Genomic DNA, 16,200 nt, shown 5'->3' on the forward strand with positions numbered 1-16,200 from the left:
CTAAGCCGCTTCTGGCGAACCAGAGCAGCGCACGGAAATGCCGTTTACCTTCCCGCTGGAGTGGTACCTATTTATCTACTTGCACTTTGACGTGCTTTTGAACTGCAAGGTTGGCAGGATCAGGGACCGAGCAACAGGAGCTCACCCCGTCGTCGCAGGGATTCGAACCGCCGACCTTCCGATCTGCAGGCCCAAGAGGCTCAGTGGTTTAGCATGGTATTATTATTTTTTTTAAAAAAAAAATCATGCTTGGATACATGTGACAAGTTGCTGGGATATGTCCCCAAAAGGTTGTTAGTCATCGTTAGCTTTCTGCTACCCTGTTCTTGAATGTTGATACCTTGGAACTTGATGTCACGTGTTTTGGGTTGTCCCTTTGGCACGTGGGGTAGCTAGAAGACATTTCACACTATTGCCCTAGATCAGTTTGCTCGAGTCCAGAGTCTGAGGAAGTCCTTGAGGATATTCCACGCTCTGCACAGGGCAGCCTTGTGTTTGCCCACAGTGTATAGACAACGCTGGCCCTGGTGGGCATGCCTGTTCTGATTGTTCTGATTGTGCTGTTAAGTTTTTTAGCTGCATCTTTAAATACATCTAGGCGTATACTTTGGAGCATAAGGTGTGAAGAGGCTCCTAGTCTAGAGAGAAACACTTTGTCCCTTGCCATAAAATTATGATCTAATCCAGCCTTCCCTAACCTTGTGCTTGCCAGATGTTTCGGTCTGCAACTTCCATCAGCCCAAGACAGCATGGCTGATGGAAGCTCTAGTTCAAAATATCTGGAGGGCACCAGGTTGGCAGCAATTAGTCTTACAGTTTGCTTCCTACTGCTTGTAGAAGGACAGAATCCCCCCCCCAACTTGTCCCTTTCCCACACTGCACACTTTCTAATTTCCTTGTGCAGATGAATTTTTGCATTTTTTTCTATTAAAAGATTCATGCAGTAACTCCTTCTTACTAGTCTCTCTGTTGTTGCTAACTTACGGGAGGAAAACGTTAAGCATTGCAAAATTCATCCTCCTTCCCCTCTTCTCCCACCTGCCCCCATTTCTTACTTTTGCTGTCTCCATGCTTTTCTTCCATCCACCTGCCCCCCCCCGCCCCGCTTGTTTTCTCAGCATTAGTCCCTTAGGAATTATTCCTGGATATGCAAGCGTCCTGCAGCGTGTAACTATTTTTAGCTCTGCAGTGCAGCGTTTAGCAGATCCCATTGTATTCTTGTCTTATGACTGTGGTTTATCCCACCCTTTATAAAAAATACCTTAAGAAATTTCCACAGGGGAACCAGATTGAGCACAATGGTGAAAGGTGCATAAGAGCTTTGCCACCCCTCTCCATCCAGCAGTGAATGTGCCGCTGCTTGGAATATTGTTGCCTTCTGCCTATTATGTGTTTTGCAAATTAATTTCCAGTTTTTAGCTCAGCAGTGAGTCTTTGCTTCCCTTCACTCTATTTGGTTCACCTGTCCCTGCCTGCTTTCCAGGGGTTCCTTCAAAATAAGGTTTACAACCTGATAAAGCGAGCCCTAGTTAGAAAGGAATGTCCCCTGGTGTTAGGAAGATAGCAAGCTGTCCTCTGCAGCAGTGATAGCCACCAGCCTGGAAAGGCTGAAATGAGGTTTGGACACTGGCACAGTTATCTGAGATATAATAAAGTTAAACCCCATAAAGGGTTCCTCAATCATATATTTAGGAAATCTCTATTTACTGTATGGGAAAGAAACAAACAAAAAAAATTACTGGAACCCAGAACCCCTTGGTGGTTGTCCCCGGTAGAAGTAATAGCAGTAAAAAAGAAAAATATGGGCAACAATTGGCTAACGTATAAGGAAATGTTAGAAGAAGAAAATAACCAATTGAAAATTTAAAAATATGAAGAATTAAAGCTGAACTGGCCACAATATTATCAGTTAAATTTTTAAAGCAGATAAAAAGATAAATGGATTTGACACAAAGATATGAGATTTAGAAAAAGAATTATTATTAAACAATAAAAATATATTATCTAAAACATACAGACTATTACTAGACTGGAACCGTAAGGACGAGGAGGTGAAGGAGGTGATGGTGAAGTGGGCACATGATTTTGGTTATCCAATTGAGATGGGAAAATTAAGGAAAAAAGACTTAAAATTCACCGTGTGCTATCTGATAAAAGAAAACTTTATGAAAATGATATACAGATGGTACCTGACCCCATCCATATTAGCAAAAAAATATAAAAAGAATAACAATATGTGTTGGAGATATAATAATAAATAATAATAAATAATTTTATTTATATCCCGCCCTCCCCAGCCGAAGCCGGGCTCAGGGCGGCTAACAACAATAAAACAGTGTTTATTTAAAAATAAACAAAATGAAGGAACCTTTTCGCACATGTGGTGGACATGTCCCCACATTAAAAAAAATTGGGGCATGATCTATGAGGAACTAAAAAGAATGCTAAAACACACATTTTTAAACAAACCTGAAGCTTTCCTATTAGGCATTCTAAGAATAAGCATTCCAAACAAAAATAAAAGAGTGCTTCTCTGTGTGACAACAGCGGCCAGAGTGCTAATAGTGAAATATTGGAAAAGTGAATTAACACCAACAAAAGATGAGTGGCAATTAAAGTTGTGTGAGTACCTTGAACTAGCCAAAATGACAGCCCTAATAAGAAACCACTCAAGCGATTAGGTAAAAAAGGAATGGTGTTGCTTCAAAAACTATCTGATAAAATACGTTTACAAAAATAATACTTTGTTGTGCCTAGATTAATTTCACAGTTATATGGGATAGATTGATGTCAATAAATGAATACAGCATACTCGCTACTTAAGAAAAGTATAGAAACCACAAAGAAATAGAGGGAAGTCAATCAACATAGAAGCGATTCAAACTAGTTTTCCAGAACAGAAAGAGACTGTAAAGAAAAGAAGGAATACAAATGTATAGAATAATCAAATCACTGTTTGTATCCTTTGAATAATTTGGTGTACTTTATCAATTCTTTTTTTTCTTTCTCTTTTCTCTCCCCCCCCCCTTTTATTTCCCTTTTATATTTTTATTCTTTTTTGTGTTTTGAATATTTTCTTTTTAGTTTTGAATATTTGGATGTAATGTTTAATATATGCTTTCTTTGTAAATTTTTAAAATGTAATAAAGATTGGAATAATAAAATTAAAATAAAAGAGGATTGGACAAATTCATGGAGGAGGCAGCTACCGATGGCTACTGGCCAAGATGGCGCTGGCCTGCCTCCATGCTCAGGGCCACTTATGCTTCTGAATCTCTGTTTCTGGAAGCCACAGAAGGGGAGAATGATCCTGCCCTTGGGACCTGCTTTCTGGTTTCCCCAACCACCTGGTTGGCCACTGTCAGAACAGGGCAGGTGAGACACCACCCCTGAAAAACTCCTCCTTAACCTGCCACCCACCTCTCATAGCTGGGTTGGAGGACCTGAGGATGGGCTTCTGAACATAGCGTTGGCCCTAAATTTAGGGGTGCAAAAGCTTAAGGCCTAGCTTCCTACCTAGTGGTGCAGCAATAAAACTCCTAGCACTTTTGCAAAGTTAAGTACGGTCCAGTATGCTTTCAAATTGAATGGGGGACTGCATGTTGAAATTCCTGGGTTCCCTTCCAATTCTACAGTTCTGTGATTCTGACAGTGCTGCAGCTGGGGCTCTTAGGCAACAAGGGAATGTAGGAAATGGCTTTACACTGTGACAGACCATCTAGCTCACTGTTACCTGCGTGGGCTGACAGACACAGGGATCTCTTGTAGCCCTACCTGGAGAAGCCAGGGATTAAACCTAGGGACCTTCTGTATCCACAGCATGTTCTCTTTCAGTGAGCCACAACCCTTTCCCCTCCAGGGGGTGCCCCATCTTGCTATTCAGTGTGTACTGGGTGTAAGAAGTGCATCCTGGATCAGGCCAGTGGCCCATCTGCTCCACCATCCTGTTCTCACAGTGGCCAAGCAGATGCCCACTGTGGGAAACCAGCATGCAGGATTTGAGCACAGGAGCCCTCTCCCTAGTGGGGTCTCAAGTTTCATTGGCGCCCTGGGCAATGCCAAAATTTGGTGCGCCTCCACCTCTTGCACTCCATTCTAAATAATAGTTGTGGCATCCCCTGCAGCACCCCTGAGACTCCGCACCCAGTGCGACTGAACCGGTCACTCTCCCCTAAACCCACCTGCGTTCCCCTCATCCTGCAACTTCCAGCAACTGGTATTCAGAAGTACCGCTGCCTCCAGCTGTGGAGACAGAGCGCAGACATCATGGCCAGCACTGCTTGCCCCTCAAGCAGTCAAGACAACACTTCTGGACTCTGGCCTGGATAGTGCTGGATGCCCAGGTTGCAAGACGGACTTGTGCGAGGGGTGGGTGGTGGTTTGCCCTCTCTTGCACCAGCAGCAACTTCTCCCCCCCCCCCTTCCACAGCCACAAATACTGAGGGGGCAAAGCGGTGCTGCTTGCACTGTGATTAATCAGGCAATTGCGCAGAATTGCAGCTATGCTTTCTTCTCTCTCCCCCCCCCCCCCACTGCAGGCACACCAAAGGGACATTTGCTCTGACACTAAATGACTGCGTGCTTGTTTCTCAGTGACAGATCTGTGTGGCTGCATCTGAGGCACCTCAGGCTGAGGCAAGAGCAGAAACCCAAGAGAAGCCACTGCTGAAATGTGATGCGTAATCAGCGCCTTTTGACATGCAAGCCGTCTCAGCACACATTTCATGCTTAGGGGTGGGGGTGGGGTGAGGAATGGAGCCTGTAGTTAAAATGGAAGAGTGGTAGTTGTGTCATTCTTCCTGGGCATGCATGGACATTTTTCATAGCAGTACAGTCCTATGTATGCATACTCACAAGTAATCCCACTATAACCAGCAGAGCATGTTCCCAAGTAAATGGGTTTGGTGTTTTGTTTTTTGGATTGCATGCTAAGAGATTCTTTGGTCCGGTATGCAAAGCAGAACCTGCTGTTTCTCTTCCTCCCCCCTCCCAGCCCCGCCCCTCCTGTCAGATCATCCTGCACCAAGGACGATCTTTGATTGCAGTCTTACCTGGTCCACTTCCTTTTGTGCTAGAATCTTGGGTCTGCTGAAGTATGCTTAAATTTGCAAAGCAAGGACTGCATGCTCAAGAAACCCTGAAAGCTTTCACACTATAAGTGTGTGCTTTAAGCAATCTGGAGTTAGGACTTCTGCTAGCAAACAGAAGAAGTGCTCTGCTGAAATTCTCGGCTGCCACTAGGAAGTGGCCACTGAACTGTTGTCTAATTTCTGTCCACCACAGACTTGATCGTGGTGCAAACCAGGCACTTTGTACTCACTGAAGAAAGCTGTCTTAGTGCACAAAGGTTATTGCAGAGCCGGATAGGAACATGGGAAACTGCCTTACACCCAGTCAGATCGTGGGTCCAGAGGGCCCTGTTCCCAGCCCTACCTGAACATGCCACAAGCAAAGCAAAAGGTCGTCTACTGAGCTACAGCCCTTCCCCACTCATGAGACACTGTGGTGCAGTCGTTAGAGTGCTGGGGTGAGACCTGGGGAGGTGGGTGTTGTAGTCCCCGCTCAGCCGTGAAGCTCACTGGGTGATCTTAAGCTAGTCGCTGTCTCTCAGCTGCACCTACTTCACAGGGTTGTTGTGAGGATAATTACGGGGAGCGGGAGAACTCTGCATGCCACCTTGAGCTGTTTTCAGGAAGAGCTTGGTATAAATGTAGCTGAATAAATAAATAAATGGCAGTTCTTGCAAGTGAGTCAATCTGCAGACTTTGAAGTGGGACGAAAACTAGAGCCACATCCATTCTGACTCAAGCAAAAAGTTGCATATAATCCTGTGTAGGAGCCAAATCCGTTTGTGGGCTCCTCCCTTGGGCAGATGCAGCTTTTGGGCTCCTCACTGTTGTGATCTGCCACACACTGGCTCACTGACTTGTTTAGCTGCAGCTCGCAGTATCCTCTGGCTTGCGGATTGGGACTGAGGGTCTCTTACAGAAAGTACCCTCAAGACGAATGGTGATCCTCCCTTATTTTGAGCAATGCCTGGTCCATGAATAACCAGTGGTGCCTTTGCGTGATTGTGGACTCTGGATTTAATGGCATCATGTCCAACCTCCTCCCCCCCCCCCCCAATCTGCCCTAGTTAAATGGTAAAATGTATTATTTCACATGCTTTAAAATGTGATGAGCCAGTCCTGTTGTGTTGGGAGACAATGGCAGGTGCTTCTGATGGCCACAGTGTCCTGCCTTGATGGCATCACTGTGAATCATAGCCATCGTAGCGCCTGAGAAAAGTAGAAAGCAGTGCAGGGAAGAAGTTTAATGAAACCTGCAAACAGGCTTGGTTTGGCTTATTTTTTAAAAAAATGCTCTGTGTGTGTGTGTGTGCATGTGCATACGAACCTCATTATTTATCTTGTCCACACCATTTTGAAGTGTCTAAAGACAATCCAAAACCTCTGGTTTCTATTAAGGAAGCGTATTTTAAAACATAGTGCAGACATTCAAATCCAATCCAAAAAGTGTTTATTTTATTTTTCATTTCATTTCATTTTTATGCTGGTTCCAAACCCTGCTTATCCTTACTAAAGGAATGCAGTAGTGGCAGCAGCTGTTTGCCCTCTTGAATTATTTTCTTGGCTGTCCCTTATTGGCTGTATTTTGAACAAGTTGGCACTTCTCTCCCCGTCCCTCTTCTTTTCATTTTGCAGATCTGCATTGGTACCACGGCCCCCTTCCTTGTCTCTCTTAGCTGGTTTAAAGTTTAATGAGCCTTCGCTTAAATGCACTGCTAGCTTGTCAGTTGCTGCCTCGATGATTTTATGCATTTATTTATTTATTTTTAAAAAGTGGGATGCAAAGGCAAGGGAAGTCAGGGACTCGGAAATACAGTTGGTAACAGGACCTGACACCGGAATCAAAATGGGGCAGAGATTCTTCCACTGCAGCTGATCCTCTCTGTCTGTCCCTATGACGGTTGGTGGTGGTGCGGCTCAAAAAGCATGAGGTGCCGTAATGTGCAAGGACAGCCCTTTTCCTTGCTAGCACGACTGCTGATTTAACCTACTCTTGCATGCCCTTTCGTTAAATATTTTAGTGTATCTGACTGGAGGCAGACCAATCTGTCTCTCAACCCAACCCCACATCGAAAGTGCATTTAAGTGGGCTCGCTGTGCATGATGTGCGTGCTCACCCTGTATTTATGTGTTTGTTTATTTGTTTATTTTCTTTGCCTCTGGTAAATGGGTCTCTGTCATGGTTTCAACTGGGGCAATTGAGGGCCAAAAGAATCATGCGTGAGTGTCATGGTAGGCAGCGAGCAACACCCATAAACTTCTTCCTGATCAGAGTTGTGGTCCATCTCCAGCCTGAATTGCTCCATGTCTGGGTTTCTGCAGATTAAGCTGTAGGGCACTAAACCAGAAGCTGAGGGTGTGGGGTGGAAAGTGACCAGGGACATTTACACACAAGTTCTTTCTCAGAGTAAGCAGACTTACAGGACGAGGTGAGATGTGAAAGAATTAGGGGGAGGATGGCTGATCACGGGGGTGTTCTGAAAGGCAGTTTCAAGTATACAGGGAACGAACTGCGATAGGCTAGAGCAGGGGTTCAGCAAACTTTTTCAGCAGGGGGCCGGTCCACTGTCCCTCGGACCTTTTGAGGGGCTGGACTATATTTTGAAGGAAAAAAGTGAACGCATTCCTATGCCCCACAAATAACCCAGAGATCCATTTTAAATAAAAGGACACATTCTACTCATTTAAAAACACACTGATTCCCAGAGTGTCCACAGGCTGGATTGAGAAGGCGATTGGGCTGGATCCGGCCCCCGGGCCTTAGTTTGCCTACCCATGGGCTAGAGCAGTGTTTCCCAACCTTGGGCCTCCAGCTGTTTTTGGACTACAACTCCCATCATCCCTAGCTAGCAAGACCAGTGGTCAGGGATGATGGGAATTGTAGTTCAAAAACAGCTGGAGGCCCAAGGTTGGGAAACACTGGGCTAGAGCATGGCCCATTAGTGAGCATTTCAGGATTCCAGGTGGGCGGTAGGGGGTTCTACGGCACAATCTGAATCCTCCTTCCATTGAGAGAGATGAGTGCTCTATTCACATTCGGTGGTTACCAGGAAGTGTGGGCGGGTGCAAGCGCACATGAAAGCACGAACGAGAGTGAGTGTAACACACCCTTGTGTTTTGCTTATGTTTCTGAGGCACCAAGTGGGTATACAGCCTAGGGCCCTCGTACCTACGGGACCGCCTCGCCTAGTATGCCCCACAGAGGACCTTACGGCCTGCAAATAATAACATCTTGGAGGTCCCAGGCCTCAAGGAGATTAGACTGGCCTCGACCAGGGCCAGGGCCTTTTCGGCTGTGGCCCCGACTTGGTGGAACGCTCTCCCACAAGAGACCAGGGTCCTGCGGGATCTGACATCTTTCCGCAGGCCCTGCAAGATGGAGCTGTTCCGCCACGCCTTTGGTCGGGGTTCAGTCTGGCTCCACTTTCCCCCATAAAAACTTGCATGAAAGTGGCCCCCCAGCTTTTCTCTTAGGCTCATATAAGACCAGTATAAACAGTTAGACCTGGTGGGCATTTAAGGTCCTCATCCCTAATTTGTGGGTTGCCATCTGATTAGATTTCACTTTGATTCTGATTTGATCTTAGGATGTATTTTAATTGATTGCTTGATTTTATGGTAATATGTTATATACTAGATGTTAGCTGCTCTGAGCCCAGTTTTGGCCAGGGAAGGTGGGGTATAAATAAATTTTATCTATCTATCTATCTATTTATTTATTATTAGTATTATTATTATTACTACATGCATAGGCAGGGCAGCTGCAGTAGAAAAGTACCCAGTGGCCCTGCCTGTGAATGTATCCGCCTTGTATGGCCTGGTGTACCGTATAAGGCAGGCATAGGCAAACTTGACCCTCCAGATGTTTTGGGACTACATGTCCCATGACCCCTAGCTAACAGGACCAGTGGTCAGGGATGATGGGAATTGTAGTCCCAAAAGAGCTGGAGGGCCGAGGTTGCCTATGCCTGATATAAGATAATCAAGAAAGTAACTTGCTCTGCTAAGTGGTGCCATACGCCAAAAAGGGAAATAACCTAAACGCAGGAGAGCGATTGGTGGGGTGATGTTATAAGATGTTTTCAACAAGGGGAGGAGTGGGAACTGATGCACGATAGCAGGGACAGTGTGGTGTAGTGGTTAAGAGCGGTAGTCTTGTAATCTGGTGAACCGGGTTCGCGTCTCCACTCCTCCACATGCAGCCGCTGGGTGACCTTGGGCCAGTCACACTTCTGTGAAGTCTCTCAGCCCCACTCACCTCACAGAGTGTTGGTTGTGGGGGAGGAAGGGAAAGGAGACTGTTAGCTGCTTTGAGACTCTTAAGGCAGCGGTTCTCAACCTGTGGGTCCCCAGATGTTGTTGGACTACAACTCCCACCATCCCTGAGCTCTGGCCTTGCTAGCTAGGGGTGATGGGAGTTGTAGTTCAACAACATCTGGGGACCCACAGGTGGAGAAAGGCTGCCTTAAGGGGAGTGAAAGGCGGGATATAAAATCCAAACTCTTCTTCTTCTTCAAGGACAGGCAGAATCGGAGCAGAGTGCTTGTAAAATAGGAGAAAGAGGGAAAAGAAAAGTTATAGGCAGGAGAAGGAGGGAATTGTTGTTGACTAATAATAATAACTGGGCTAACTAGCTCAGTCTTACTTCTGGGCATTGCCATAAGGAAGGTAAAAGAACAGAATTTAAAAAGGAAATGAAAAGGAAGGAAAAAAACGGAAAAAGGAAGAAAAATAGAAAAAATGGCGGAAAATAGTGGAGTAGAGAAAACAGGGACAGGCAGAATCATGGTGTTTGGAGTGGCTCGTGTTTTGGCAAGTTAAGTTTTGTTATCTTAGAAAGTAAAAGAAAGAAGGAAAGGAAGGAGATGGAGAGAATAAAGCGAAAGGGAAAAAGAGACCCCTGTTATATTGATATAATATAAGGAAGGTAAAGAAGAAGACAGGAAAAGTAGAAAAGGGGGGGGGATTTCTTTTTATGGTGACACATAATAAAAATTGCCACCTAATACAGCGTTGTTTTTGATGTTTGTAATAAAAGGGGAAGGGGGGGCACTGTGTGGAGCGCAGATCAGAACATGGTAAGAGTAAAAGTAGTTGTTAAATTGTGCAACAAATTTAGAACCCATGTCTGGAAAAAAGAAATATGCTCTTGGCTATTTACCAGAGTACCTGAAGATGGGTTTCATTGAAATCTGTTACAAATAAACAGCTTCCAATGTATTTACTGTGCCACAAGACATTATCTAATGAAGCAATGAAGCCAAGTCGATTTGGAGAACATCTTGCTACAAAGCATTCACAAGATAAAGATAAGCCCATTGAATATTTTCAAGAAATCTATGAAAGATTTCAAAATCGTTCAACAATAGCTGCATCGTTTCAAAAACAACATGCAAAGAATGACGATGGATTAACTGCAGTTTATCGTGTATCACAATTAATTGCAAAAAGCCATAATATTGGAGAAACTTTGATAATACCCTCTATTAAGAATTTATCTCAACAGTAATGCATCAGGACATACCTGAAGTTTTTAAAACACTGCCCCTTAGTGATAGCACAGTAAAGAGACACATTGATGAAATAGTGGCTAATGTTGAAAATAAACATAGGTGTTCTCCAAAATTCTTCATTTGCCATACAATTGGACAAGTCTGTCATTGCAGATAATAATGCTCTACTGATGACATATGTCTGGTACCTTGATGAAAACATTGTAAGAAGAAATGCTATTCACTGTCATTCTGATTACAGATACAAAAGGATTATCAATATTTAATGCTGTGAAATCATACTTTGCACAAAATAATATACCCTTGAACAATATTGTTGCACCATCAATGGTAGGTCGCTATTGTGGATTTGTTGCTTACTTGAAGGAAGAAGTGCCAAACGTTTTGTGTATTCATTGTGTTGTACACAGACAACATATTGTAGGAAAACATTTAAGTACAAGTCTCCATTCATAGAATCATAGAATCATAGAGTTGGAAGAGACCACAAGGGCCATCGAGTCCAACCCCCTGCCAAGCAGGAAACACCATCAAAGCACTCCTGACATGTGGTTGTCAAGCCTCTGCTTAAAGACCTCCAAAGAAGGAGACTCCACCACACTCCTTGGCAGCAAATTCCACTGTCGAACAGCTCTTACTGTCAGGAAGTTCTTCCTAATGTTTAGGTGGAATCTTCTTTCTTGTAGTTTGGATCCATTGCTCCGTGTCCGCTTCTCTGGAGCAGCAGAAAACAACCTTTCTCCCTCCTCTATGTGACATCCTTTTATATATTTGAACATGGCTATCATATCACCCCTTAACCTCCTCTTCTCCAGGCTAAACATGCCCAACTCCCTTAGCCGTTCCTCATAAGGCATCGTTTCCAGGCCTTTGACCATTTTGGTTGCCCTCCTCTGGACACGTTCCAGTTTGTCAGTGTCCTTCTTGAACTGTGGTGCCCAGAACTGGACACAGTACTCCAGGTGAGGTCTGACCAGAGCAGAATACAGTGGCACTATTACTTCCCTTGATCTAGATGCTATACTCCTATTGATGCAGCCCAGAATTGCATTGGCTTTTTTAGCTGCCGCGTCACACTGTTGCTCATGTCAAGTTTGTGGTCAACCAAGACTCCTAGATCCTTTTCACATGTACTGCTCTCAAGCCAGGTGTCACCCATCTTGTATTTGTGCTTCTCATTTTTTTTCCATCATTAAGTATAATAATTAGAGCTGTAAATAAGATCAAATCTAACACCAAAGGTAATAGAATGTTTTGACAGCTGTACCAGGACAATAATAATAAATTGGATATGGAAAAACGATTTCAAGATACAGTAATACCTCCAGGAATGTCCGCCTCATCTAGTGTCTATTCCGGTGAACGTCCACAGCAAACCCGGAAGTACCGGAACAGGTTACTTTTGGGTTTGCCGTTCACGCATGCGCAGAAGCGCTAAATCGCACTTTGTGCATGTGCAGAAGCGCAAACCATCCTGCACATTGCGTAGACGCAGCAGTTTGCCCTGCCTCCTTTTCGGCTAGCAGCCGGGACTCCGGAGCAGATCCTGGCCACAAAACGAGGTATGACTGTATTTTGAACTTGAAGGTGCATGACTGGATGATAAATCCTTTTATAGCCAATGTTGCTGAGGTTGATATAACTTGCCAAGAAGAACTATTAGAACTTAAAAACGACGAAGAGAGTAAATGTAATTTCGGCAGTGGTGGATACCAAAAACTGGCAAAATAAAAAAATGCCTGCATTATATGCAAATATGTGGAAAATTATATTCAATTTATTGATACCTTTCCCTACCACATATCTTGTGGAATCAGGCTTCAGTGCTGTTAATCATATTATGAGCAAACAGAGAAACCATCTGAATATCACCGAAAGAGGAAACCTTCGTTTGTCCCTTACTAAAATTGAACCTGATATCACATACTTAGTCTCACAGCATCAGCCTCAAGGATCTCATTAATCGCCAGTTAAAAGTAATTTCAATTTATTGTTTCCACATTTAACTTCATAAAGTTAAAAACACATTATAAACATGCATAAAGTAGAAATAAAAAGATAAATTTAAGTACTTTAAAAAAAACAAAAACCTCCTTTCTACTTGTGCTAAAAGTGTATCTGAAGAAGTGTGCATGCACACGAAAGCTCATACCAAGAACTAACTTAGTTGGTCTTTAAGGTGCTACTGGAAGGAATTTTTTTATTTTGACTATGGCAGACCAACACGGCTACCTATCTACTACTAAAATAATTGAGTTACTGCAGCACTGGTGGGCGGTAAGGAAATTTTACCATCCAGAAAGATGCATTAGTGGGCGGTAGGTATAAAAAGGTTGACTACCCCTGGGAAGATGCCAGCTGAGGATTATTCTCTACACAAACCTGAAAAGGCAGTTCAGTCTTCTAACCCCAGAGAGCGCCTCTACAGCTCTCCTGTGAATAAATCGCCTCCCCACCACCCCTTCAGCTTAAATACTTGCCTCTCTGTGCTGAGAGGTTTCAATGAGCTGGTCAGCCATTGGCGTCTGTTGTTGGTGGACAAACAGGAGAAGGAGATACGCATCTGGCAGCCACAAGCAAGCACCCAAGCAGCATGTGTTGGGCATGGCACTGCCCCACTGGGAGCTGCCGCCCAGGCAAACGGCTTCACTTTGCATCATGGACGGGCCATGCCTGGATCTGCTACTTCGTTAGATGCTTTATCACAAGGGTGGGAAACCTCAGGCCTGGGGGCCGAATACAGCCCTCCAGGCCTGTCTACCTGGCCTTCAAGACTCTCCCAAGCCCTTCTGCTGTAATTCGCTCTCCGCGGGGCTGCCCTTGAAACTGTCCCAGAAACTCCAGCAGGTGCAGAATACTGCAGCCAGACTCCTCACGGGGTCTCTGCCATGGAAGCATATTCACCCAGTGCCATTTTTTGCACCTGGTTGACCCTCAAGGATTACCGAAATGTATATGCTTTGAAGCCTTGAAGTATATGTTAAGGATAGACAATATGGTAAGGCGTATAGCAATAAAGAGTAGAGTATTTCAAAAATTGAAGTATGGTACCAATATTTTTATTGTAAACACCAAATTAAACATATTAGCAATTTTTGTTAGAAATGTGCTATATTAACATACTTATGTGAATTACCGTATTTTTTGCTCTATAACAGTGTTTCCCAAACGTTTTTGGGCAACGGCACACCTGTGTACTAAAAAAAAATCTCGCGGCACACCACCATTAAAGCCCCGCCCCGTGACGTCAGCGCGCAGCGTCACGCCGGGAGGGACGCACAAAAGTGAACGTTTTTTCCCTCGGCAGCTCCTCTCAGCTGCGCTCAATCCGCCTCCGCGCAGGCTGAGGGAGGGAGGGAGGGGCGCGTGTGACCCGTCTCTGCTGGGAGACCAAACCCAGCGAGACAGAGTCGCGCGGAGGCGCCCAGGCAGCGCTGCCGGCTGCGAGGAGGAGCGCCAGGCAGCAGCAGGAGGCGCGGCCTCTCCTCGCCGCCCCCGCCCCGCCTCTCGCCGCCCGACTCGCCCGCCTCCCTCCAGGCATCTCGCGGCACACCAGCCGGTGTCTCACGGCACACTCGTGTGCCGGGGAACACCGGTTGGGAAACACTGCTCTATAAGACTCACTTTTTCCCTCCTAAAAAGTAAGGGGAAATGTGTGTGCATCTTATGGAGCGAACGCAGACTGCGCAGCTATTACAGAAGCCAGAACAGCAAGAGGGATTGCTGCTTTCACTGCGCAGTAATCCCTCTTGTTGTTCTGGCTTCTGAAATTCAGAATATTTTTTTCTTGTTTTCCTCCTTCAAAAACTAGGTGCATCTTATGGTCTGGTGCATCTTATAGAGCGAAAAATACGGTAGTTTATGCTTATGAATATAACAAATAAGTGTTGCCGACCCCCTTCAAATGGCGACTAGACATTCTGTTTTGGCGCTCACAACCCAGGTCCCAGGAGCCATTTGGCTCCTAGCTTTTCTATCCCAGTTTCTAATGCTGCTTGTTGCCTGTTTCAAGTTGTGTGCAAGGAAGATTGAATTTACTAAAGTTTAGGGCAGCTCCGAGGGCCACGTTAGCCTTCCAGGGGCAGCATGCCAGCAGTGGGTGTGATGAGAGGCAAAGTGGGGGAGCAGCCGTGGATGTGACTCTTTACCTTTGAAGGTTAGGTTTTACAGTCGTACCTTGGATCCCAAACGCCTTGTGAGTCGAGCGTTTTGGCTCGCGAACACCACAAACCCAGAATCAAGTGTTCTGGTTTGTGAACACTCTTTGGTACCTGAATGTCTGACGCAGCTTATGTGACTTCCAGTTGGCTGCAGGAGCTTCAGGGGTCCCTTTATCTTTACTTGTAGTAACTTGTAGAGTCTGCTGTAAATAATAAACACCTCTAAGTAAACAAGTTACTGGTAGCAGCGTCTGGTTCCTGCTTCGCCCATCCTGCCTGCAACTGATTGCTTTCTGGAACTCCGTGTATGCTCTGCTAAGGTCTGGCTAAGGTCCTGCAACAGGTCAAAGTTGCAAAACACCAACAAGCTCTGCAGCTGCTGCTCCTTCTGGGAGTGTTAGCTGGTACAGGCACTCACAAGGAGCAGGTACTCTTCTCCTGAACATTTTGGTGTTCTGGGTAGATTTGTTGGTCTATGTTTTGGAAGCTTGAGTATGGAAATCCAAAGAACTGGTTCTACATGCTCTCTACAAGCAGTGCTCCCTAGCAACACAGGAAGGTGCCTTTTGCACCAGGCCCGATTAGTGATCCCTCTAGTCTAGTAATTGCCTGCTTCTGACTGACAGGACCTCTCCAGAATCTCCAGCAGAGGTGGGCCTTTCCCTTGACCTGCCATCTGATTATTTTTAATTGGTGATAATGTGATGGAACCCTGGGGCTGTGTGTGTGCAAAGCAGGGGCAGATATAGGTTACCTGTGTCACAGGGCAATGTTGTTTTTAGAGCTGAAGGGAATTTCAGTACAGTAGCATGTACTGTGGGAGCTGGAAGGACCCCAGTAGATATACTGGCTGCATTTGGACTTTGTGCTCAGTTGTCACCCGTGGTTAAGCATTCCATTTGTTTGCTAGCAAGGTATCTTTCCTCTGGTCAGCTCTGCAAACCTTCATTCTGATCTCTGTCTCTCCCCTACCCAGAAAAAGAGTTCAGTTTACAACATCAGTTCCCAGCACCGAAACTTAGGGCTTCTCAGAGCCGCTCTCTCTCTCCTGTGACCCAGATGCACAGTTTCCGACTGTGACAGATGCTACCAGAGAGCACCTTGGACAGAGGCCAGGAATTAAAATTATACTGCAGAAGGAACACAATGCGCTTTCTAATTTTTCAGCTGTGTAGCGAGAGAAGCTACCTGCACAATGTCTTCTATTTTAAACATTTTTGTATGGAGGTGTGGATTTCTTGCTCTGGAGAAGCGTTTTGGGAGAGAGGGATGGATTCCTCAGCTGCCTCAGTCTTAACACAAAGGTGTTTCTTGTAATCTGCTTAAAATGAGCAGTCTCTGCCCAGATACCTTTCTGTTTTTTGTTTCCTTTCTCTCTGCTGGGAGGAAAGGCCGGTTGAACAAGCTCTAACAATGATACCTGTCAAACTCGTCCTCCTTGCTAGCGAAGCACGGAGG

General features: G+C 45.2%; 1 protein-coding gene across 15 annotated transcripts in view; it reads left to right on the forward strand.

Annotated features, from left to right (window-relative positions):
• STRBP (spermatid perinuclear RNA binding protein) overlaps positions 1 to 16,200 on the forward strand; it is a 154,327-nt gene that overhangs the window by 35,409 nt on the left and 102,718 nt on the right. The window contains exon 1 of one of the 15 annotated variants that reach the window (XM_081179732.1): positions 8,071 to 8,162. The exons of the other annotated variants lie outside the window; for them this stretch is intronic. The gene's annotated coding sequence lies outside the window, so the exon portion shown is untranslated. Of the gene's footprint in view, positions 1 to 8,070; positions 8,163 to 16,200 lie in introns of those variants that run through there. 15 annotated transcript variants of the gene reach the window in all.

The sequence above is a fragment of the Podarcis bocagei genome (genome assembly GCF_964188305.1).
Source record: "Podarcis bocagei genome assembly, chromosome: Z".
Lineage (NCBI taxonomy): Eukaryota > Metazoa > Chordata > Lepidosauria > Squamata > Lacertidae > Podarcis > Podarcis bocagei.